Source organism: Myxocyprinus asiaticus, chromosome 34 (genome assembly GCF_019703515.2).
Source record: "Myxocyprinus asiaticus isolate MX2 ecotype Aquarium Trade chromosome 34, UBuf_Myxa_2, whole genome shotgun sequence".
NCBI lineage: Eukaryota > Metazoa > Chordata > Actinopteri > Cypriniformes > Catostomidae > Myxocyprinus > Myxocyprinus asiaticus.
Window position 1 is genome coordinate 28,217,563 of NC_059377.1, and position 27,248 is coordinate 28,244,810.

At 38.4% G+C, this 27,248-nt stretch overlaps 1 protein-coding gene across 4 annotated transcripts in view; it reads right to left on the reverse strand.

The window, feature by feature from the left end:
- The window catches only part of LOC127425396 (zinc finger transcription factor Trps1-like), a 158,933-nt gene that overhangs the window by 32,214 nt on the left and 99,471 nt on the right, over nucleotides 1–27,248 (reverse strand). The window lies entirely within an intron of this gene.

A 27,248-nucleotide genomic window follows, 5' to 3' on the forward strand; every position in this document is an offset into this window, starting at 1 on the left:
ACATTTTTGCGATTATTATTGTTAACTTAATCACATGAAACATATGTCTCAGCACATGTGTGCTACAGTGTTTCCCACAGGATTTTGTGAGACTGTGGTGGGTGGACCTCGGACCCTCTAGGGGGGCATACTCCCCTGGAAGAAAATGTTGTACATTTTAAAGTTAAATGCATCAATCTGGTGCACTTTGAGAGCAAAATTAAGAGGCTAGATCTATGAAGAACTTTGTGCTCTTGTAAACAATTTTGTGTAGTAGTAATTTAATCATAAGCACATTGGTTGTATAGATATGAATGGTGATGACACAGCAAAAAAAAAAAAAAACACCCACAAAGCATTTTTGTGTCAAAACACAAAATCGACTAGAGAATACATTTGAGCCATCAAAGAAATGAAGCAAAAGTGGTTACCTGTGTTGAACTGTTTTTTTTTTTTGGTTTTTTTTTAAATAGTAAATAGTACGTTGTCAGAGCCACTGGTAATAACGTTAACGTAGATAATTAGCTAACGTTAGCTAGCTAGATATAACGTTACATACGTTATAGATTGTTTTTCACAACAAGCAGCCGGATATATCAGTCAACATAAGCGAGGAGACTGACAGCTAACGTCGTTAACTAACGTTAGATTAACATTAATTATCAATGATAACTTCTGCAGTAACGTTATCTGTTTGCTGTCGTCCACTGATAATGATAAAATTGTGTTTGGACTAATGGATAACTGCAGTGGATACTGTAACGCTAGTTAACGTTACTTACCTCAAATGATGTTGTGTCCTCAAAATGCCTTGGTGTCTAGGATGCAGCCAGGTGGTTCCAGAGCGTGTGTGTGTGTGCATGCGCGCATACTGCCGAGGGGGATGATTTGCCAGCACAAAACACAACATTAGAGATCTTTTATGTTATTATGAGAAGTATAAAAATATTTTCAGTTCATTGTGAATTTTCTAGGTAATTAATGGGAAACACTGGTGCTATCAGGAGAAGCTTTCAGAAGGCAGCTAAGCTAAATGACTACCTGAACAGCAAATATTCTTTATCATGCAGAAAGTGAAAGATGAACTGAGAAACAACAGGAAAAGTGGGAAGAATGGGGTAAAATTATTAGCTGTGGAAAGGCAATGCCCCACAAAGCTAAAATTAGCAATGGCATGACTAATTCCAAGGGGCTCAAAACCCAAGCTGAGATCCTCCAACATGTTGCCCAGAAATAATTCACCCACTAGGAGTACACAGGAAGGGACCATCAGCCAGCAACTATCACTAATGAAGCCTCCATGGAACTTCCATAGTTCAGTGCCCATCAGCTCAAATGACTAAACATTGTCACTGGGCTCAGATAAAATGCTCCTCTGACTAGCACTACAGCAGAGCAGCGTTTGGTGAAGGGAATTATGTGTTTAAGCATGATGCATGCAGGTTGCATTTGCTTTGCCGGGCCACTGCCATGAAGATACGAGAGTAAATTGCATGCATAATTTCATGTAGTTCTTGAGATTAAGGCATTCCAGGCATTATGATACAATTTTGAATATGGTCCTCTCTATTTAATAATGATAAATGTTCATTGACTACACTGGAATGTAGTTCATTTTGTCTATTTGCATTGTTAATGCAAGGCTTTGTGTGCAAAACCACTGGATGATTTATCAATCCAACATTACAGAATTATGGCATGCTGTGTTGATTGCACAGGGAGACTGTGGAATGTTCCCTCAGGAAAAAAAAAAGGAAAATGTCTGTGGGACCACATTCACAAGTAGAGTGACTGAGCCATTTCATAGGTTGTAATTGCCTAGCAACCCTGGATAAGTGAACTCTCTAAATTAGAAACTAAAGAATGGGAGACTTTTGAGCGAGTTGAGCAAATTTCATTGTGCTAAATTTGGATAATTGCAGGAGTTTTCAGGGAGTGTGGTAATGAATGGCACTTTGTTGTATTAAATCCGGGGCTAAATGGCTGAAATGTGGAAAAGACATATTGGGGGTCAACACCTCCATCAGTCTGCAGGCAAAGACTAAGGATCTACTCAAAGAACCTCATGAACCCAATCAGTTATAAGCTCTGATTAAGAGGGAAGTTATTGAGAGTTTGATTACAAGAGAAACAGAAGGGGGCCAAAACAGACCACAAAGACTGTTCCAATCTACATTCACTAAGCTCTTTATTAGGTACTGTACATCTGTACACCTACTTATTCATGTGATTATCTAGTCAGCCAATCATGTGGCAGCAGTGCAATGCATAAAATCATGCAGATAAAGGTCAGGAGCTTCGGTTAATATTCACATCAACCATAAGAATAAGGAAAAGATCTCAGTGATTTCGGCCGTGGCATGACTGTTGGTGCCAGGCGGGCTGGTCTGAGTATTTCTGTAACTGCTGATCTCCTGGGATTTTCAAGCACAAAAGTCTTTAGATTTTACTCAGAATGGTGCCAAAAGTCTGATGAGCGGCAGTTCTGCAGGTGGAAATGCTTTGTTGATGAGTGAGGTCAGCGGAGAATAGCCAGACTGGTATAACTCAGATAAACACGGAGCACTCTGTAAAATTGTAATGAGCAAAATAGCATTTCATAACGTACAACACGTCGAACCTTGAGGTGGATGGGCTACAACAGCAGAATACCACGTTGGGCACTTTATTAGGACCATAGTGTTCTTAATAAAGTGCTAAGTGAGTGTAGATAACAAAAAATGACAGTGCCATAATCTGTTTATTTTTGCAATGTAATAAGTACAATACACTTAATTCATATGACCTCTCAGAGATACAGTACACGTATTTATATCGTTATGTATATTGTAGGGTGACCATACGTCCTCTTTTTTCCCGGACATGTCCTCTTTTTCGGACCTTAAAAAAAGCGTCCGGCCAGGATTTCTAAATTTGCGAAAATGTCCGGGATTCGGCTTTAGTTGCATTCTGATGTGCATCTGGTCTAATACTTCATTGTGTGTGCGTGCATATTTGCATTGCTTTAACCCCTCTTTGTATGTCCCGCCTACTCGCACACCATTTGGTCAGTTATAAGAGGCTTGCAGCAACTATTGGCCAAATTCCTGCCTGTCAATCTCTCCGCAAACGTGCGAAGTGCTGTTGTGTTCGGCATCAAACAGTTGCTTGACAGTAGCAGCAAATGACAGCTAAGTGAAAACAATGCCCAAACGAAAGTGCAAATTTACAGAAGATTTGCACAAAAAATTCCCACGCTTTCGTCCAGGTCGAGATCCGTGGGAAGCAGAATATATGACATGTAAAGCTGGCACTTGTGTCAGTTGCTAATAAAGGTGCAAGTGATTTAGAAGCACACATTAGCTCTGTGAAGCATAAAGGGTCAGCAAAGGTGAAAGTTCATCAGGTAAATTAACGGACTACATTTTGCGACCAGGTAAAATTATCACATTGCTTCATTTTCCATGGCCATTCAAAATAATAGTAATAGTTAATGAAGGTACACTCATGGCATCAAATATTTTATTTTAGTACATGGACAGTCAAAAGAATGTTGAAAATTTTTATTTATTATATATTTATGTTATGCTAATAGAGTGGCTTTTTCACTGTATTAAAGTTTGCATTCATAGTAACACTGTTTTGAACCCTATTACTCCACCCCACCCCAATTCATTGATGTTAATAGGCAGTGACAAAATTTTGTGATTTTAGCATGCTTGGAGATCCAAATGGTAAACACCGTTCGCCAAAAGTGTTGCTATGATACATTTCAGAGTGTGTGCTGCTGTTAAATGTAGTTATACGTTTTAACAGTGGGTCTTTGAAGCAAAGCCCAGGACTATCATTTAAAAAATAAATGAAAAACACTTTTAAAGAAAGAACATAAAGTAAGGTTTTTCTGAAGTCTGTTGCACCCTCTTAGCCATGGTCACCTTGACCCCATTGGCCTGACAAGCTTTGCTCATTTCCCAACACTGGGCTCCTTCCCCACCACTGAGCTAATCAGAGCAGGCAGGTCACACAGACCAGCGCCCGCCAAACAGGCCAGAAGAGGAGGAAGAGAATCTATTTAAGGATACAATTCTGGGCCTCCAGATTCAAAAAGACACATAAGCAATGTAATTTGTTCCCTTCCTTTCAATCATTATGCTTTGACTGTAAAGTAAAATTTAATCAGTGTCCCCAAAAAGTAACTGGAAAAGAATCTACAGTCTCCAAACGGGAAATAACTACTTACCAGGAAAAGTTTATTTTCTTTATAGAGTCACCAATGCAAGCTGCATATTTGACTAATGCAATGCCAGCCAAACTGTAGGAACATGATTTTAAAGGACTAGTTTAACTAAAAATAAAAATTCTGTCACTATTTATTACTGTCATATTGTTCCAAACCCCTTTGACATTATTTCTTCTGTGGAACACAAAAGGTGAAATTATGAAAAATATCCTGGCCACTCTTTTCCATTTAATTAAAGTGAATGAGGACACACAATAAAAGTATTGTAAAAGTGGACAAATATATAACAAGTCTAAATGATTTGTTCACAAATCGGATGGATATGCAGCTCAATCGCAATGGTTAACAACTTACTGGAGGGAAAGATAATCTGTGAATAAAGGCTTAAATTTCAATCTGTTTCTTGCAAAAAGCTATCACCTTTTGTGTCATATGAGCTTGAAATGACATGAGGGTGAGTAAATGACAGAATTTTCATGTTTTCATTCACATCTCAAAACATACAGATATGATGAAACTAGCAAAATCTGATATATTTATTTTTTTCACTCATATACTGTATGTGCTGGACTGTTCCTTAGGATCTGGACAGTGCTGTTTTTAACAGGCGCGAGCGGTGGTGAAGTCCATTACCAATTCCATCTGGAAGAGTGCTGAACTACAGAGCCCCCATCTGCCCTCAGGCAAATTGAATGACTAGCCTGTTTCCAATTTTCACAAACTCTAATATCTAAAAGATACCTACATCCAACCTTCTTCTCAGTCTGGTGCAACTGACCTTTTTATCAATAAAACAACATATTCAGCATTTTTTTTTTTTCGTCTCGATGCACCTATAACACACTTAATTTCTTGACCTTTGCTGCTAGCTAGCGTTCACGCAAGCCATTGTTAATTACCAGCGTGCAAATTGCTGTCAAGTACGGTACAGTGTGTTACTGAGTAAAATAGTAACTGATTTCAGTCACTCACTCACACAGATTCATAACATGTGACTTCTGCAGTCAGCGTGAACCATTAAGTGTCTTTCAGTGACAGTAACACTCAGTCTAATGTGGCCTGTGGGAACAGTGATTGTACTGTTGAACCCATTGCTGCATTATTAGGGGCTAGTCTAGCTGTGGAGCTGCTGTGTGACTGCTTGCTCTGCAGTGTCTCCTTATTTATCATTAGTGTGTGTATTTGTTTAGCTCATGACAAATAAAGCAGTTATGTATAACATATATAATATAATGATATAAAATATGATGAAACTTATGTACCAGTCAAAAGTTTGGAAACACTTGACTGAATTTGTTTCTCATCTCTTGATCAGAAAGTTCATGCTTGAAATTAGCTTTGTAGGCAAACATAAATTGTGCCTATGTATTTAAAAAAAAAAAAAATTAAAAATTGGACTGAATAGTGAAGGAGAACACCCAAAATGTTTCCAGCATACATGGGAACTCCTTCAATACTGGTAAGGAAGCATCCCAGATACCTCTTGAAGTTGGTTGAGAGAATGCCCAGAAAGGGAAGCTAGTAGTGGTGTTTCTGTTGTGAACAACTCAGTTCTTTTTTTTTTTTTTTTAAGAATCAGTTGAATCAAAATAATTAAATAACTCATAACACATAACACTCATTTATCACCACCTACTATGTAATCCACAGGAACACCATTTTGGTTAATGGATTCGAATGACTGGAGTCACTGGGATGAATCAAAATCTTTTAAGCTAAAATGTTAATTAAATTAGTTTTGATTTGTTGCTTCATTTGTATTCTAAGGGTCAGAGAGAGGGTGAAAAATGGTCATTAAAAACTATATTATGACCGTTTATGGCACGGAAACTTTACTTAAAATATAAATGGACCTAAAGGAAGAAACAAATAGTAAAAAAATATACGCTTTGTCTCCTTTAATAATTATAAAAAGTGATTGTGTTTTTTTTCCAGACAAAAAGGAAGTTCTGAGTGTTGTATGGGAGGTAAAACTTGCTCACAAGCTGCTTTCTGTGTTACTCAGTGTTGCAAGGCAGTCACTGCAGCCATCCAAGCCTGATGAGTAGTATGGGAGATGGCCATTCTTTGAGTATATCTGAAACCAAAACCCAAAGAAATGAGCACAGCAGCTGTGATCAATAAATGAATTACAATTTCGTTCTTTTTCTCTGCTCTCAAAAACACTCCGTGGGGAGAGCATGCTCATTGCATACATGGAGTTGGGCTATGCTTGTGGGTTCACAACAAACAGGCACAGGCTTTAGCATGACCCCGTGCACGCTGGTGGTTGAGTGGATCGAAGCCTATCTAGTGATCAAAACAGCCGTGAAGGGAATTGATAGAAGGGGAGAGCCGGGTCACAGTGTTCTTTTCACAGAAGTCTTATGACAGTGAATCTCTGAACCAAAAGAATTACTTATTACAGAACTATATCTTGGCTCTAATTATTGTATTCCGATGTGCAGGGCGACCCATGATTTGGGACTAGAGGGATTGAGTTAGTGATGTATTTCAGTTGGTAGTGTGCAGTGGAAAGTCTGAGCTCTCTAGAGGACCCTGCATGTGGTAAATGTCATCTAAACCTGCACTATGAAAAACAGAGAGATTCCAATGCTTTTAAATGATTTATCTGTATACAGATCATATTTAATATGAACAATTTGCTTCAAAAATATAGAAGAGTAGTTCAATAACCCACACACCTAAGGCAATATGCGTGTCATCAAGCACACACATGTATTCCCTTATATCCGTTTATTAATTAATTTGGATCACAACAAGACTACTGGGTAATAATTCAAAACTATTCACTATTCTCCAAAAAAAGATAATTATCTAATAAGGGCTTAAATGTTGGCATTTTTTACACCCAAAGCGATTATATCACTTCAGAAGACATGGATTAAACCACTTGAGTCATCTGAATTCCTTTTATGCTGCCTTTACTCTCTTTTTGAAGCATATACATTTTGGATCCCTTTGACTTACATCCATTCAACTATACCTTAAATTACTGGATAGTTTCCATTTTCAACAAATTGACTTTTCAACGATGTTGTGCCACAGATGATCATGATCATAAGCAACTGATTCAATAAACTGTATTAAAATGTTTAATTATAAAACAGATAGTTCCAACTCTAAATTCTGATTGCATGAGGGGCCGTTAAGACTGAACACGTTCTTGCACTAAAAACGCTAAATACAGCACAACACATTTAACAGAACCCAGGTATCTCAATACATACACTTTTAAAAGTTGATGTTCTTTTTTCAACTGACACGGTATCTAAACAAATGGGCCACTTCTGCACAAAATGCTGAAAAACCAGTTGGATGTGGCGTAACGGTCAAAGACATTCATCTTGTGCACATTTCCATAGAAAAACAATTAAAACGCATGCAGACGGACACAAACTAGTTTGGAATGAACACCCCCTGAGCTGCATTTGATGTAAAATGACAATAAACATACACCTGTAACCACACATTCTATATTAATGTGCTCTTGCCAATCTCTTGGCAACTGTAAATATCTTACAGATAGGCTAATTAACTATTACTAGGTGGAAGAATTGTTTACTTAGATTAGTACATTTACATTTTACATTTATGCATTTGGCAGACGCTTTTATCCAAAGCGACTTACAGTAAACCTATTACAGGGACAATACCCCAGGAGCAACCAGGAGTAAAGTGTCTTGCTCAAGGACACAATGGTGGTGGCTGTGGGGATCGAACCAGCAATTATGATTACCAGTTATGTGCTTTAGCCCACTATGCCACCACCACTCCATATTAGTATTATTCATAAATGTGTTTATTGAACATTGGTGTCTTATATTTATTTAAGCAATAAGTAAAAATGAAGGAGATGGTAACAGTTTCACTTGTCCTCCAAGATGTCCTAAGAAACTTCTCCTGAGCAATCTCTTTTTCGATCCATCAACCTAAGTGCCTTATGTAGGGAGAATACAGAATTCTCTTCTCTCAGATCAATAAAAGTGCTAATAGTGTTATTTCTTTACAAGCTTTTTTTAACCTAACACCTTTTCATTCCCTTTTCAATGAGTGCCTTATTTCAGAGACACTCTTCTTAATGCATGTTATGCAGAGGTGTCCATCACAGATGCAACAGACAAATCAAAACACACACCTCTGGTTCATTTCAGGTGTCATTGCAGTTGATGTCACTGGTTAGACACCTTGTGACATATGGGACCCAGTTCACCTTCGTAGAAAGAGTCTGTCAAAATGCCAAACTCAATAAAAGAGTAAAAGGTCAGTGTTGCTTCTCTGTGCAGTATTCAATACTTAATTACCAAAGCTGACCTGCTGTATGAATTTGAATGGGTGCTTAAGGCTAGAGGAACTTTTGAGGCATGACACGAATGACGCATCAGATATTTAGAAATGAAAGATTCACGGAAGACACAACTATGCATCATTGTTCATGAAAACTGACATGGACTGTACAAGGAGGCCTTTAAGACAGGATAAAGAAGTATGCAAAGCTTTAGCCATTTATTAGTGTGATTCCTGTTGTTTTGCTTGGCATAAATGTGACTTTGGTGTGTTTTCAATAGACCTGCTGGATATCCTACTGTGAGCAATTACATGCATGTGTGTCTACCCCAGACAGTTTGTCAGACCTTGTAACATAAGTAATTATGTTTGGGCTATTTGTTGATGCTTGATATGTGTCACTGTGTTTGTGTGTGTGTGTGTAGAAAGTAAGTATGGGAAATCCACTCCTCCGACACCCAGATGTGAGATGTACACCAGTGTATGTGAGTGGAGTGACAGCAATTTCCCTTCCCCGCTCAAAGCATTCTGTAATCACTCCTCTCCAGGTTTTCCATTTTCCACTTCTTGCGCACAAGTGAGAGAAACCAAGCTCCATGTTTGCTCCCTAAATCTGGACCATTACGGCTCCACTGTGAAGTTCGTTCATTAAATTTCCTTTATATATTAAAAGTCTGGGCACAAGACGTATTAAGTGAAATCACGTATTGCAAAATTTCAGTACAGCTGTGAGGATAATGCATTAGTATGACGATTTGACTACACATCTGAAAACAGAGAGTTAGTAATACCAACTTTACATTTTACAGCCATTTGTATGTGAAATACGTCATGTTTTCTTTCGACACGTCTTTTTTTATTCCACAATGAGTCCTTGAACATGGCTCAGCATGGTTTATCGTATAGGTTCTCCTCGCCACTCCAAATGGAAGGTTCTGACAGGTAACACAGCGACAACAACTAAAGGCAAGATTCTGAAACCTTTATTGTTGACGACTGACGAAAAGCATGCCCTGATTTCAACAACAGATCATTCAGAGTAGGGCTGCAATGCCAAAGCAGAAGGCAGAGGAAAACTCAGAAATCAATGCAAGGTTTCTAGAGGCCACTGGCCATGCAAGAGAGGAGAGGAGAAATAGATTTAATGCTTCTTGCAGGTGACTACCTTGACATTTGCTGGCATGGCAAAACTGTGAGTTAGATACATGGTCCTAAAATGCATCAGGAATAAATGCAATCATCTCAGCTTAAAAAGAGAGGTAAGGTTTTACTTATTATTATCAATAATTCTTTGGCTATTAATATCTTAATGTTTAGCCTTTTTATTATATTGAATGCACATCACAATGTTTATGTATTTGCTTTGAAATTACTTTAAAGTTTTTTTGTTTTTGTTTTTCAATCAGAGGAACCATTATTTAAACCAATGTTGCCAAGTAGATTCAAAATGCTTAATGTATGAAATAAAATACAGTTAAATGTAATTAAAAATAATCATGCATTATAATGTCATGTTTTCTATTTTCCAGTCTGTTTTTACTAAATTAGAAATGAAGAATAATATTTAATATATTTCATTTATATGCACCAATATAACAATAACAATGGAATAAACAATGTTTAACTACACATTTTTTTTTTTATTTTTTTTTTTTTACTAACACATAAATACTCTACATGAAAAATGCCACAAAGATATCAGTGAACATTCCAAGTGATGCCACAAACAAATTGTTGAACCAGAGTTCAGTCATGACAACTCTCTAAAAGATTTAGCATCTCAATGGGGAATGACATGCTGCTGCACAATTAGACATAAATGCAATCCCTGTGTAGCAGTTCTAGACAAGTGAAGCTGGGGAGGTGGAGGGTTTCAGAGAAAACTCTTAAACGGCTACCCAATTGACTTGATATATCACATGTGAGCGAGCTGACTGGCTAACAGACAAGAAGTTCAAAAAACAGTTTGCGCCATTCAGAGTTTCATGCCTGAACTTAGTCATTTTTGAATCCCTTTATTGAAATGGATAGTTTTAAATAATTCATGGAAAAAAGTCAAATTGAAGCAAAACAGTTATCCAATTCCAACTGGGCCTGTATGAAAAAGTATTTGTCCCCCATAGTTACCAAATCCCTAAATCTATGAAATTGCATTCATAATGGTGTTCAGCTGGACCAGACACACACAGGCCTGATTACTGCCAGCCCTGTTCAATCAAATCAACACCTAAATATAACTTTTTCAGCAGCATGAAGTTGGCTGAAAGGTCTCACCTAGCAGCACACTTTACCAAGGTCAAAAGAAATTTCAGAAATGATGAAGAAAAATGTGATTGAAATACATCAGTCTGGGAAGGGTTACAAAGCTATTTCAAAGGCTCTGGGACTCCAAAGAACCAGAGTGAGAGCCATTATCTCCAAATGGAGAAAACTTGACACAGTAGTGAACCTTCCCTGAAGTGGCCGACGTTCCAAAAATCCTCCAAGAACACAGCGACGACTCATCCAGGAAGTCACAAAAAAGCCAAGGACAACATCCAAGAAACTGCAGGCCTCTCTCGCATCAATAAAGGTCTCTGTTCATGACTTTACTATCAGAAAGACGTGTATACAGGTGCATCTCAATAAATTAGAATGTCGTGGAAAAGTTCATTTATTTCAGTAATTCAACTCAAATTGTGAAACTCGTGTATTAAATAAATTCAATGCACACAGACTGAAGTAGTTTAAGTCTTTGGTTCTTTTAATTGTGATGATTTTGGCTCACATTTAACAAAAACCCACCAATTCACTATCTCAAAAAATTAGAATATTTTGACATGCCAATCAGCTAATCAACTCAAAACACCTGCAAAGGTTTCCTGAGCCTTCAAAATGGTCTCTCAGTTTGGTTCACTAGGCTACACAATCATGGGGAAGATTGCTGATCTGACAGTTGTCCAGAAGACAATCATTGACACCCTTCACAAGGAGGGTAAGCCACAAACATTCATTGCCAAAGAAGCTGGCTGTTCACAGAGTGCTGTATCCAAGCATGTTAACAGAAAGTTGAGTGGAAGGAAAAAGTGTGGAAGAAAAAGATGCACAACCAACCCAGAGAACCGCAGCCTTATGATTGTCCAGCAAAATCGATTCAAGAATTTGGGTGAACTTCACAAGGAATGGACTGAGGCTGGGGTCAAGGCATCAAGAGCCACCACACACAGACATGTCAAGGAATTTGGCTACAGTTGTCGTATTCCTCTTGTCAAGCCACTCCTGAACCACAGACAACGTCCGAGGTGTCTTACCTGGGCTAAGGAGAAGAAGAACTGGACTGTTGCCCAGTGGTCCAAAGTCCTCTTTTCAGATGAGAGCAAGTTTTGTATTTCATTTGGAAACCAAGGTCCTAGAGTCTGGAGGAAGGGTGGAGAAGCTCATAGCCCAAGTTGCTTGAAGTCCACTGTTAAGTTTCCACAGTCTGTGATGATTTGGGGTGCAATGTCATCTGCTGGTGTTGGTCCATTGTGTTTTTTGAAAACCAAAGTCACTGCACCCGTTTACCAAGAAATTTTGGATCACTTCATGCTTCCTTCTGCTGACCAGCTTTTTAAAGATGCTGATTTCATTTTCCAGCAGGATTTGGCACCTGCCCACACTGCCAAAAGCACCAAAAGTTGGTTAAATGACCATGGTGTTGGTGTGCTTGACTGGCCAGCAAACTCACCAGACCTGAACCCCATAGAGAATCTATGGGGTATTGTCAAGAGGAAAATGAGAAACAAGAGACCAAAAAATGCAGATGAGCTGAAGGCCACTGTCAAATAAACCTGGGCTTCCATACCACCTCAGCAGTGCCACAAACTGATCACCTCCATGCCACACCGAATTGAGGCAGTAATTAAAGCAAAAGGAGCCCCTACCAAGTATTGAGTACATATACAGTAAATGAACATACTTTCCAGAAGGCCAACAATTCACTAAAAATGTTTTTTCTTTTATTGGTCTTATGATGTATTCTAATTTTTTGAGATAGTGAATTGGTGGGTTTTTGTTAAATGTGAGCCAAAATCATCACAATTAAAAGAACCAAAGACTTAAACTACTTCAGTCTGTGTGCATTGAATTTATTTAATACACGAGTTTCACAATTTGAGTTGAATTACTGAAATAAATGAACTTTTCCACGACATTCTAATTTATTGAGATGCACCTGTATATATATATATATATATATATATATATATATATATATATATATATATATATATACACACATATATACATACATATATATATATACACATATATACATATATATATATATATATATATATATATATATATATATATATATATATACACACACACACACACACACACACACACACACACACACTGAACAAAATTATAAACGCAACACTTTTGTTTTTGCCCCCATTTTTCATGATTGAAAAACTGCACATTTTAGAGTGGCCTTTTATTGTGGCTAGCCTAAGGCACACCTGTGCAATAATCATGCTGTCTAATCAGCATCTTGATATGCCACACCTGTGAGGTGGATGGAGTATCTTGGCAAAGGAGAAGTGCTCACTAACACAGATTTAGACAGATTTGTGAACAATATTTGAGAGAAATAGGCCTTTTGTGTACATAGAAAAAGTCTTAGATCTTTGAGTTCAGCTCATGAAAAATGGGGGCAAAAACAAAAGTGTTGCATTTATAATTTTGTTCAGTGTGTGTATATATATATATATTTGGAAACTGTATTTTGTGTTTACTCAGGTTTTTGTTTTATGTTATATCTCTTTTGAAGATCTAAAACAATTTAGTATGAGAAATACACACAAACAGAAGAAATCAGGAAGGTTAAGAAAGAATAAGGAAATACTTATTCAATGTAGTCTATTTATTTATTATTTAAAAAAAAAAATTTTTAAATAAAGTGCATTAAAATAACAGATATTCACAACGCTGCTCATTTTTATATCACCGGCAAAATATTAGAAATATTGTCCAACCCTACTAACTAAACTGTGATAAATATTCTGTAGAGCAAGAGTATAAAAAGGGAAGTAATCTGAGAGGGAGAGAAAGAGAAAAAAAAGAGCCAGACTCTGGCAGAGAGCCAGTCTCTGATTTTCAATTCCATTGTTTTATCTCCTGTGATATATTCTTCATGAGAATGAAGACTGTGCTCAAGGATGTGGAAGAGAGGAGGGGAGGAGGGAGAGACAGAGCAAAGAAACCCCTCAGAAATGAGAGCTGAGAGTCGCAGCTGCAGTTGTTCTATTTAGAAAGCATTGCATCACTTCGAGAGGGGGGCTTACCAGTATCAGACATGGTAAGCTCATCCAATATTAATCTCCTATTACTACACGCCCTACTCTGGGAAAACAGCAGTACTCGTACTGCATACAAATGGACGCACATGATGACAAATGATGGTTGAGCTGTGAGCTATGAAGGCACAGGCGCATATATTCGCACACTGTGGTTGTGAGTGTGGTCTGAAACAGTGGGATCGGAGGTGACATGTTGGTGTTCCAGACATGAATAGCAGTGGCTCTCATGCAGTAAATGCGAGCAATTCTGTCATATGACATGTACCAATCCAGATGGCAACAATAATTTGCCCCAACTCTGCCGGGTTTGACTCATCGATACCACATGAACATAAGCATACAGCAGTGGTTTCCAGTCATCTGTCAATTGATCTTCTCAATGGCAAAACACAGACATGTGGGCAAATATAGGGTAGATTTGTGACTGAACTCAACAGTAAGTAAATCTCGGTACAGGATATACGAGCCTGGTGCACCACACTTCACCTCTTCCATAATGACTCAGCATTTCTGAAGCAGGGGAATCCCACACACAAGCTTTCTACTACCTGTTCGTTCTCATTTCCATATTCCAATTCAATAAAAAATTGCAATGCAGCAATTCATTCAAGGAGTTTCACACACGTGTATGAGTTCACAGATGCACATACATAAAGACTGGCCCCAAAATATCTGGACACTTAAGTCACACTTAAAAATGTATTTGCATTGGATAAAAGTATAAAACAAGTGGCGTTTATTCTAAATACAAATGGCACAAGCACACCTTTCAAGCAAAAATGTTTGACAAAAAGAAGTTTGTTAAGTTTGAAATGATAAGTGAAGACAAAAAGTATTTGGACACTTTCTGGTTGTCTAACGTTAGTGGAATATGTCCATATTAGAAGCAATGTAAAAACAAACAAAACGAGTGATCCAGATGGAGAACAACAAGCATTTTAAATGTTGGAGTAAAAATTAGTTTGGGCTCAACTTGTGCAGTTGTTGGCACATCTTCCCACTACTGGTAAAGCACTGTCAAATGACAGGCATCATGACTCTGTAAAGTATAGGCATTACTAAGCCAAGTGTTTATTTATTTATTTATTTTACTTGGCAATTTTTGCAAATGTAATATATTAAAAATAACATCCGCTAAAACATACGCTGATGTGAGTGAAAACAATGGAGACCAGAAAACAGGTTTCAAATGTGAATCATGGAACACTTCAGCATTCAGGAAACAGGTGGATAGTTGCAGTTACTCTGCTTGGGCACCTGTGTGAACTTGAGGGGAACTGCATACATGCACTTAACATCACCAGTCATGGCAAAGTTAATTATGAGAAAAGAGATGGCATAATTTGTTAACAGATACCAATTACCTTTTTTGAAGTGTGATTTAAAGCTGAAGCTCTAACTTTTTCAGTGTTAAAATACAGTTGAAGTCAGAAGTTTACATACAACATAGCCAAATACATTTAAACTCAGTTTTTCACAATTCCTGACATTTAATCATAGAAAACATTCCCTGTCTTAGGTCAGTTAGGATCACTACTTTAAGAATGTGAAACGTCAGAATAATAGCAGGGAGAATGATTTATTTCAGCTTTTATTACTTTCATCACCTACCCAGTAGGTCAGAAGTTTACATACACTTTGTTAGTATTTGGTAGCATTGCCTTTAAATTGTTTAACTTGGGTCAAACTTTTTGGGTAGCCTTCCACAAGCTTCTTACTAAAAGTTGCTGGAATTTTGGACCATACCCCCAGACAGAACTAGTATAACTGAGTCAGGTTTGTAGGCCTCCTTGCTCGCACACGCTTTTTCAGTTCTGCCCACAAATTTTCTATTGAACTGAAGTCAGGGCTTTGTGATGGCCACTCCAATACCTTGACTTTGTTGTCCATAAGCCATTTTGCCACAACTTTGGAGGTATGCTTGGGGTCATTGTCCATTTGGAAGACCCAATTGCGATCAAGCTTTAACTTCCTGGCTGATGTCTTGAGATGTTGCTTCAATATATCCATATAATTTTCCTTCCTCATGATGCCATCTATTTTGTGAAGTACACCAGTACCTCCTGCAGCAAAGCACCCCCACAACATGATGCTGCCACCCCCATGCTTCACTGTTGGGATGGTGTTCTTCAGCTTGCAAGCCTCACCCTTTTTCCTCCAAACATAACGATGGTCATTATGGCCAAACAGTTCAATTTTTGTTTCATCAGACCAGAGGACATTTCTCCAAAAAGTAATATCTTTGTCCCCATGTGCACTTGCAAACTGTAGTCTGCCTTCTTTTATGGTGGTTTTGGAGCAGTGGCTTCTTCCTTGCTGAGCAGCCTTTCAGGTTATGTCGATATAGGACTCGTTTTACTGTAGATATAGATACCTGTCTACCTGTTTCCTCCAGCATCTTCACAAGGTCCTTTGCTGTTGTTCTGGGATTGATTTGCACTTTTCGCACCAAACTAAGTTCTAACTCTAGGAGACAGAATGCGTCTCCTTCCCGAGAGGTATGATGGCTGCGTGGTCCTATGGTGTTTATACTTCCATACTATTCTTTGTACAGATGAACGTGGTACCTTCAGGCATTTGGAAATTGCTCCCAAGTATGAACCAGCCTTGTGGAGGTCCACAATTTTTTTCTGAGGTCTTGGCTGATTTCTTTTGATTTTCCCATGATGTCAAGACACTGAGTTTGAAGCTAGGCCTTAAAATACATCCACAGGTGCACCTCCAATTGACTCCAATTAGCCTATCAGAAGCTAATTGGCTAATAGCCTAAAGGCTTGACATCATTTTCTGAAATTTTCCAAGCTGATTAAAGGCACAGTTAACTTAGTGTATGTAAACTTCTGACCCACTGGAATTGTGATATAGTCAATTAAAAGTGAAACAATCTGTATGTAAACAATTGTTAAAAAAATTACTCACATCATACACAAAGTACATGTCCTTAAAGACTTGGCAAAACTATAGTTTGCTAATATGAAATCCATGGAGTGGTTAAAAAATGAGTTTTAATGACTTCAACCTAAGTGTATGTAAACTTCTGACTTCAACTTCTATCACAGCTTAATATGCAGAGACAGCTATAAGTCATTCATTCATAGATACATTTTCTTAAAAACTGTAAACATTATGTCTCTGTGGAGCTATACAAATTCCTGTGTTTGTTTTGAGCAACCCGCTTAGAGCACCCCAAAAACGTTGCTCAATCAATGGTGAGAGTTGGGGGCGGGACTATCTGACTGTTTGAACAGCTGCGGGTGAGAGGCGTATTCAGAAAGCTGTTTTAAATTTTTTTTATTTTTGCAATTCCGTTCGGTGACGCTAGTGTCACAGAAATTACATACTTCAGCTTTAAGTATCCAAACACTTTTTGTGGCCACTGTATACAAACACACCAACATTAAAACACAAAGAGAGAAATCGGCATTCAAAAACCAACCATTCTTGGCAGGTAGACCAAACTACGCAAACAATCGTAGCTCTTCGCCCTTGGCTGGGTTCTTTCATCAGTGTTTGGCCAACTATGAATCCGCCAAGGTGAGCGTTAGCTGATTACAGGTGTATGTTTTTCCAATGGCCTTATCAGCTAATTCCATACATCAATTCAAATGCAAAATATTGAGGAGATGCATTTACTTAGTGAGGCCTGTGGAGAGCATTAGAATGGAGATTGGTTCCAGCAAAGACAACTCTATTCTGTTTTGAAAGTGTTGCGAATGCAGTTTGCCAGCATGATGGATGATTGACAGCCAGACAGATATGTCCACAAGATGCATGCTAGTTAAGTAAAATGTCTGGGAAGACCATGAATCTGCATGGAAATCAAAGATTACCATGCTGATCACTCAAAGGAACACATGTTGTGGAAAAAGTCCAGTCTGTATATCTTGCCAGAGCGGAGAGCCGAGTTCTGCAGACCTCAAGGCAATTGTCAGTAGGGGGGCAGAGAGTGGTATTGTGGATGGAGACTCAAAAAGAATACAAGTGTGTTAAGACTCTTTCTTTATCAATGGCTCCAAGCCAAACTGGATAGCAAGAGAGAAAGTTGGAGTTTTGAATGTGTGAGCACATTTAAGTGAGTTTTAGAGAAGGAGATAGTAAGCCGTGTCTATGTGAGAGTGTCGATAGTGTCTGAAAAAGAGGGAGGGAGACAGAGAGTTCAGGATTGGCTTGGTATGGAAGAAAGGCCCTTTTCTCTGTGTGTCTGGAGACCACATCTAAGACAGGAAATGAATACGAGTCCTGAGTGAATCAGCTGCTGTTCATGCCCACTCTCTGCTGTTCTGTTCCCACAGGAGACAAGAAATGAAAAGAAAAGAACTTTTCAGCATTTCCCACACCTGATAACTTTGCGTTCAAACAGTCATTCTCTGAAACTGACAACTGTATTTACTATTATGTGTGACTCTCGATTTGTCCTGTACATACAATAGCTTACAGGAGTGGACTGAATACTGTCTGTCTGAACAAATAACTGTGATAGCCATGAATAACGCCTGCATCGCAAAGTCATTTTCTTAATAAGTTTTTCTTGTCTTGTTTGCCAGCATAAATATCAAAACATCCTTCAAACAAGATCAATTTAAATTGCGTAAAAATACTACGACAGGTTTTTTGAGAATATGTCTTACATTAAAAGGAATATTACGGGTTCAATACAAGTTAAAATCAATTGACAGCATGTGTTGCATTATGTTAATAAAAAAAATAAAAATAAAAAAAAGACTTGCGTATAATGGAACTGAATGTGGCCAATTTATAATAATTTTCTATAAAATTATAATCTGTTAACTTTTGTGTATTATTTGAGCTGTAAAAAAGTTTTTACTGACATTTTAGGGTTTAAGGTTTACGGCGATACATAGACATGGCAATGAAGTTGAAAAATGTGATATAACTTTACACAGAAAAGGTTAGTAAGTGATTTTATCACACTAAAATCATGTTAACTCACATTGTTTATGTTTTTTGAAACAGTGAGTATTTTAACATTTATGGATTGACCCCATTCACTTCCATTGTAAGTGTCTTACTGTAACCACAGTATTTTGTTAGGTTTATGCTTAAAACAAGTAAAAATAGTTTACCTGCAGGTGCTAGGGAGTCAGTTTGGTTATAGAAAGCAGTTTTCACTCTCGTTTATATCCATACTGTGTGTGAACGTAACCCAATTTAGCACTTTAAAACAGGACTGATAACCATATTCTACTGCCGTGTGAACATAGCCTCTTTCTCCTGTTTTGCGTCACTCTCCCATTTCCTCTCAGCTTCTGCAAAACTACCAAACAACAACTTGAGTACTATCAGTAGGAAAAGAGAGAAGTCAGCGAATGCAGCCGATCAGCCAACCAAAGAAGCCCCTCTCTTTCTCTCCCCATTATTTTACCTCTCACATTCTCTCCCTTTCGCTCTCTCTCTCTCAGAGCATTCCTGTGTTGGATACCATCCAGGATCGGTAATAAAGTGCTAAGCAGAAGACAGGAAATACTGGAGAAGTCGAACAATGTTATGACAATACTTATAACTTTTACAGTTGGGGCCCAGCTGCACATCTGCATAGCATCAGGCCCTCTTTGGCCCAGACTAGAGGAAACCATTTTTACTCCTGGCATAAAGCGCCTCCAAACAGATGTTATCGCTTTACCAATAGCCTTGTTTTGTTGTCTTTTTTCTTTAACACAGCACAAAGATAAACACGACACAAAATGTCCATTTTTCAAAAGAGGAAATGGGACTTGTAGGCGTTGGGGAGGGTAGCATGGAGAAACAGCATGATATATTAATAATAGTTACCATAATTTATTTAGCATGAAGGAATCCACCATGATCTCCAGAAGGGAGGCGAGCCGCGTTACCATGTTGCCTCACAGAAAGATGGGCTGTCATCGTAACAATACATGCTAAGAGCACATAGAGCACAGTGATGGGTCTCTATTGAGAGAAACTCAACAGCCAGTGAAATTTGACCGGCCGCCCCACAGGTTGTCATCTGTGTGCAACGATATCACTTTTTTTTAAGGCATCTTTGACTGCAACTAAAGTCACAATGAACTTGAACAACAGTTGTTTATTCCAGTGGTTAAAGGAATAATTCACTCAAAAATGAAAATTCTGTCATCATTTACTCAACCTCATGTTGTTCCAAACCTGTATGACTTTGTCTGTCAAGCAACACAAAGGGAGATGTTAGGTAGAATGACAGCCTCAATCAAGTGAGTAAATGATGAGAGAATTTTAATTTTGGGTGAACTACCCGTTTAAATGAAGGCATTATTATCTGTCAAACTGTCGATCCTGTTGCTTGTTTCATTAATACATACTACTCATTCCATTTCCACAAAGTGTGCTGTTGGAAATAATCAGGAAATAGCTAAGCCAAAAGCAGCAATCCAACAACCCAAAAGGGAAATAAAAAAATAAAAAAAAATAGACCTCCAGGCTATTGCAGGTGTAAACTCTTGTTGACGATTTGCTTACATCCCATGTGAAAAATGCAGGCTTCCAACTTCTTGCAACTCTTTGGAAACAAATTTAATTGTTCAGAGTCTGACAACAAAATGTGAAAGTCTGGTTCGGCTGGGGTATAGTTGTGTGTGTCTGCCTGACAGAAAGAAAGAAAACAGCCTGGCTGTTGCCATTATGTGATAATGAGCTTTTATTAGCATAGCATGCCTAATCACAATAGACACCATGAGCCCGTTTACAAATCTTTTGTTGATTGTTTTTGGAAAAGCACTTTTTACTCCCCACACAACAGTGGATTTGCTCCAAATTAATCATAACAGACCAACACCACGCATCCCTGTCGCTTTTCCCTTGTCTTTTATTTATCATTAAATACAGATCAAGCTAACAATAGCTGGGGATTCAAGAAATTCTCGCTTTGCTGGCCCTTGCTCTATTCTTTGCTGTACCTTCCACTGGAACAACAAAGGGAAAGAAATCAAATGTATTCATTATTCAACAAACAATGTTTATTTCCCAGACCCCCCAAAGCTTGTAGGGATAGATACTCGTCAAGCTTAGCGCAACTCACCTCTCCAACCTTCATTCACAAGATCTCAATATGACAGCACAATTGCTGATATCCCTAGCTTTTATCATCCTCTGATTTAAACAACATCATCTGAGAAGGATTACTGGCTTATACCCGAGAGAAATCTCTTTTCCCTTCTTGTAAACAAAAAGCTGAGTGAACAACTGCAAAATCAGACATTAAAAGAAACAAAAGTCCTTTGAGAATCAAACTCAGGTTATCGATTCATTAAAAATGAGCATATCTGAATGGTGATGGACAGCAGCTACTGTGCTATTGAACAGATTGCATTGCATAATTGGGAATTATACTTTGTTTTTTAAATCTTTACATATTTTTAACTATAATTTACAATTCCCACAGAGGCAATTCCAAAACATGGCAGACTTCACACACACTGCCTTTTGCACACACAAATAACCTTTATTCGGACAGCAGGTTTTACAGCTCAATTTGAGAACAAGTGTTTCATTAGTAGAAAACAAAAAGCAGACAGCCTCCCTCAGTTTGTGAGGAACGGCAGCCAAATCAAAAATTGGGGTTAAGAAAGTTCTGCATGGCTGTCCAAAAAAAAAAAAAAAAAAAGAGCACAAACAAGAAACAGGGAGAGGGAAATGAGGTAAGATAAAGAGAGCGATAAATGTAGCTACTTTTAACCTAACCACCCATTACCACTAAACCTTTGCATAGTTAAGCCTATACTTAGCCATACTTCAGTGCAACAATTTTTACTCAGAATTACTCAGAATGAGTGTTTACATGCACAAGACTCAACTCAGATTAATATGTCGGAATTAGGGATGTGCGAGACTAGTCGACTAGTCGAATAAACAGTTCTGATGCTGCTAGTCGACACTGGAATTACTAGTCGGTTAATATTTAAACTGATCATAATTTTTACACATTTACGTTTGGCTTTATATTTTTTACAGAGGCTGCACTTAAATTACTGTCATATTAATGTTACATATTTTAAATAGAATTAATATACAAATATTATTTAAAAAGAGGATATCTGGAGCAGATACAGAGTTTAATTACAACTCAGGCTGTGCAAGCTTCTTCCCTCTCACTCGCGGCACGTGCAGGAAAATGTCCTCTCGCTAGACAAGCAAAGTCAGCAAAGTAGCTGTGAAATCACTTCGGTGGTGCGGGAATTGGCTTTCCAAACGTTTGAAAGTCCCTATGGATGTTTTCACATTTGAGTCTTCTTTAAATCTGTGCATGCTTGTATGTTGTCCGCTGAGCAGGCTTTTTCAAGCGAAGGACAGGCACCTCAGGTGAGTCAAGTCCCGTCTTTCACTGGACCATGTCGACGGGTTAATTTTGCTCATCCAAAAAATTATGCTTTTGAGTAAGTGGCCTAGAAAATAACTGTTTTAGGCTAGGTATGCAATTTTTTAATCTGCTGATTAAGAAGGCTATTTTCAACAAGGTGCCGACTGCTGAATGGGTTAAACTATATTTTATTCTGTGTACAAGTCATGTTTGAAAACATTAGGTTTGTTGTAGGCTACATCACAGGCTTATTTTTTCTATCCTATAGCTATTTTTATTTTATTTATTTTTTTACATCGTAACTGTTATTGGTTAACATTCTTTACCGAACAGCTGTCATATTAGATCAATGGTTAATGCACGACTGCACAACTTTTCAGAATATTTTTTTCTCTCATAGATTTGGCTTACCTGTTAATTATTTTTAGAATTATTTTACATGAACATAAATCAATATACAGACAAGCAGAAGCACCTCATGGTGTACATTTTGCTGGTCATAGAGTTGTATTGTATTGTTGTCAAGGACAATAATTGAGAAAAATTAACTAGACTAAAAAATGTAAACGGGCTCAAATGAAATAAATGGCTGGAGCGAGCATTTCCAGTATTTACAGAAAAGTAAAGCAGGTGTGTATGCTGAATATGCTGAATACCATATATTATATATATATATATATATATATATATATATATATATATATATATATATATAAACAGCTGTGTAACATGTTAACCTCTTTCAGAATAAAAGCTTAATCAGAATGTGGACCTTACTGTAATTGGAAAATGATGTGCATGTTTATGAGGTTTGTGTGTCTGATATTTTTATTAAAAGTATAGAATTATAATAGTATCCTATTCTTAATTGATGAAAAAAGCAGTTCAAATCAATAAAAGGCTATAATCATATAAACCATCTCTGCTATAAGGCACATTAAGGGGGTTAGTGGGGGACATTTGCAAGCATGAGTTCTGTCAGTTCACACAGATCTAGAAACAACGACAGCCTGGTGGAACCCCTGTAAAATACACAAAACATAAAAGGATGTCTAGGTGACAATGCACAGCTGTTTTGTGTGCGCACAAAGCTTCTCGGAAACCTCAGGAAGCTCCTGCCACACACACTTTATCAGTCTGCATTACCAGACTACAGCAAAAATGGTGTACGACATCTGGTGATGAGTAAGCGACATCTGTTGACCAAGACATTCAGGAGGTGAAAAAAGGAATAAGTGAATGAATCGCGAAGAGCTGAAAGATCTGCAAACAAATGAGAGCACAAGAATTGATTCTGAGTGGTAGGTAAAAAATAATAATAATAAAAAAAAGAGACAGAGGGAGAGAGACAAATATCAAGTAAATGAGTGAGTTGCTTTGTTCCAAAACCTAGTGAGCTTCCAACAGAGACACAATTTACTCTTTTTCATTTAATACTGAAAAATGTAACCCAATATTTGTGTGTAATACGTATGCTTATTTGTGTCTGGCATTAATGTAGCAACATGTTAATTTAAACCTTTATTGGTATACATTAGGGTTCCATGAAAGTTAGGATGCTGCCTCCTATGTAAGCAGTAGGCAGCTCAGCTCACTAGGTTTTTGAACAGAGCTAATAAGTCAGTTTGACACTCCTAGTTACTGAAAATAACTATTCTTTTTTTCCTAGTCAAACGTGAAAAGGGATAATGCTTCCCACCGTTTACTTTGACAGACTGGAAAAGAAAAAAGAAAAAGAAAACAGGACAAAAAAGAAAAATGACAAGAAATAGGAGGAAGAAAATAAGTAGTATGTAAGCCTATTAACTTCCACCCATCTGTGGGCTGTACATTAGCCTCAGCTGCCCTGGAGGCACCAAAGCTACACACGGGAGCTTAAAGAGAAAAAATGAGCCAGGCGGAACGCAGCTCTTTCCATTCAGTGAGGGCCTTCAGAATTTCCAGTTGGAGCTCGTACACACATGTAATTTCTCTGCTGGTTAGGGAAGAGGGATGGTTTCACATTGAAATGTTTAAGTGCAACAGACTTCCAGCTGGAGAGCAGATAAGGAATGATATAAAAATGCTGAAGCATGTTTTTCCCTGTGTTTTAATCTTCTCCTTGTAATGTAACACTGGCTATGGGGCTTCGCCTTGAAGCTGATATTTAAAACACATGTTCCCCACTCTCCTCTTAAAACAGCCTCCCTTATCTCTCCATCAATCTACAGACATTGGCTGATTCATTCAGAGAGTGGCAGGGGCCAGGTTTTAAATTCATTGGTTAGTGTGTGTGTGTGTGTGTGTGTGTGTGTGTGTGTGTGTGTGTGTGTGTGTGTGTGCGCGCGCGTGTGGGTGAGCGCATTTAAGCTCTGTGGGCACTCTTTAACATTTTACATTATTTGTGTGTGTGTGTGTGTGTGTGTGTGTGTGTGTGTGTGTGTGTGTATATATGTATATACACTACATGGATAAAAATAAGTGGACACTACCTTTTAATTAACGGGACTGGCTATTTCAGTCTTTTTAGTAAAGACGAATCTTAATGCTACTGCATACAATGACATTCTACAGAATTCTAGAAGATTGGGGAGGACCTTTTCTGTTCCAGCATGACAATACACTTGCACAATGTGTGGTCCATAAAGAAATGGTTTACTTAGTCTGGTGTGGAATAACTTGACTGGCATGTACAAAGCCCAGAACTGAACCCCACTGAACACCTTTGGGATAAATTGGAATTCTCCAGGCACCATCATCCAACCAGCTTGTCCATGAAAGGGAGGAAACCCCTGCATCACTGTTGCAGAATCTATTGGAAAGCCTTCTCAGAAGATGAGCTTTTAGGAATGCAGAACACTAGGTTTAGAGACACCATAATTGAATATGGGTTTCTGTGTATGCGTGTGATACTGGGACCACCGACATTTAAATATATTAATAAATATTCAACATTTTGATACAAAGGAATAAAACAAAACAAAAAACAGCTTAAAGTCTGCATACAGGTCATGCATGCACACGCATGTCCTGTAATAAAGCATTAAAAATAAGTTGATAAAGATGAAGGGGATAAAGAAAGGATTGTGTAAATATGTTATGACATTACCTGTGGACTACACTGAAGAAACTTCAATATACTGAAGCAACCTAAGTCTCCAGGAAAGAGAGGAAGGGGAAGAAAGAAAAAAACAAGCTCTAGGCAAGGAGAGTAATTTCAGCTCTCCTCTTCAATAATTAATTTTTTCATTTTCCCCCTGAACGTGTGTAGATAGTCTGGGAAAGGGGAGGTAAGGTGTGAGGAAAGAAAGAAAGACAGACAGAAAAAAGAAAACTCAGGCTACGTCCACGATACTGTCCAAACTGCCGTTTTCAAGCGTTTTCCAAAAGTTGCTCGCCCACACTGAAACGTATGAAAACAGCGCATGCAAAAAATTGGTGTTCCATGTACAGACAGAAATGCAATTGTCCTCATGTTCTGTCACAATTCCAAGTAAACTTCCCATCGCCTTTGATAAGGAATGCAATGTGAAGGTTGTACAAAGTAACATTTATCTTTAACAATGCTATCAAAGTGGCCTGGGTAGCTCAGCGAGTATTGACGCTGACTACCACCCCTGGAGTCGCGAGTTCAAATCCAGGGCGTGCTGAGTGACTCCAGCCAGGTCTCCTAAGCAACCAAATTGGCCCGGTTGCTAGGGAGAGTACAGTCACATGGGGTAACCTTCTCATGGTCGCGATTAAGGGTTCTCGCTCTCAATGGGGCTTGTGGAAAGTTGCGCATGGATCGTGGAGGGTAGCATGAGCCTCCACATGCTGTGAGTCTCCGCGATGTCATGCACAGCGAGCCACATGATAAGATGTGCGGATTGACTGTCTCAGAAGTGGAGGCAACTGAGACTTGTCCTCCGCCACCCGGATTGAGGTGAGTAACTGCGCCACAATGAGGACCTACTAAGTAGTGGGAATTGAGCATTCCAAATTGGGAGAAAAGGGGATAAAAAAAAAAAAAAACTAAAAAACAATGCTATCAAAGTGAATAATAGGCACAACAACGGCACTACAACATGGGTCACCATCTTGATTGTTTTGGGTTGAATGGATCACATGACTGTTTCACATCAGAATCAGCTTTATTGCCAAGTATGCTTACACATACAAGGAATTTGTCTTGGTGACAGGAGCTTCCAGTGTACAACAATACAAAAACAATACAAAAACAGTAGCAAGACATAGATAATAATAAAAAACAAAAAATACAACTAATTATACACATACGTACAGACACACACATACACATGGGTAGTGCAAATCTAATACAATCTGTTATGTACAGTGCAACTACAAATCTGTTATGTACAGTGCAAATGTTTTTTTTTTTTTTTTTTTTTTTTTCTCAGAGGAATGAAATGGCAGAAGAGGTTGGATGTGTTGGATAAATATAAAAAAAAAAAGACTAAACTGTGTATTGCACATAGTTATTGCTCAATGGGGCAATTTAACTATTCATGAGATGGATAGCCTGAGGGAAAAAAACTGTTCCTGTGCCTGACAGTTCTGGTGCTCAGAGCTCTGAAGCGTCGGCCAGAAGGCAACAGTTCAAAAAGGTAGTGGGCAGGGTGAGTGGGGTCCAGAGTGATTTTTTCCAGCCTTTTTCCTCACTCTGGAAGTGTATGGTTCTTGAAGGAGGGGCAGGGGGCAACCAATAATCCTCTCAGCAGTCCGAACTGTCCTTTGTAGTCTTCTGATGTCTGATTTCGTAGCTGAACCAAACCAGACAGGTATAGAAGTGCAGAGGACAGACTCAATGACTGCTGAGTAGAACTGTATCAGCAGCGCCTGTGGCAGGTTGAATTTCCTCGGCTGGCGAAGGAAGTACAACCTCTGCTGGGCCTTTTTCACAATGGAGTCAATGTGGGTCTCCCACTTCAGGTCCTGTGAGATGGTAGTGCCCAGGAACCTGAATGACTCCACTGCTGCCACAGTGCTGTTTAGAACGGTGAGGGGGGTCAGTGTTGGGGTGTTTCTCCTAAAGTCCACAATCATCTCCACCGTTTTGAGCGTGTTCAGCTCAAGGTTGTTTTGACTGCACCAGACAGCCAGCTGTTCAACCTCCCTTCTGTATGCAGACTCATCGTCATCTCGGATG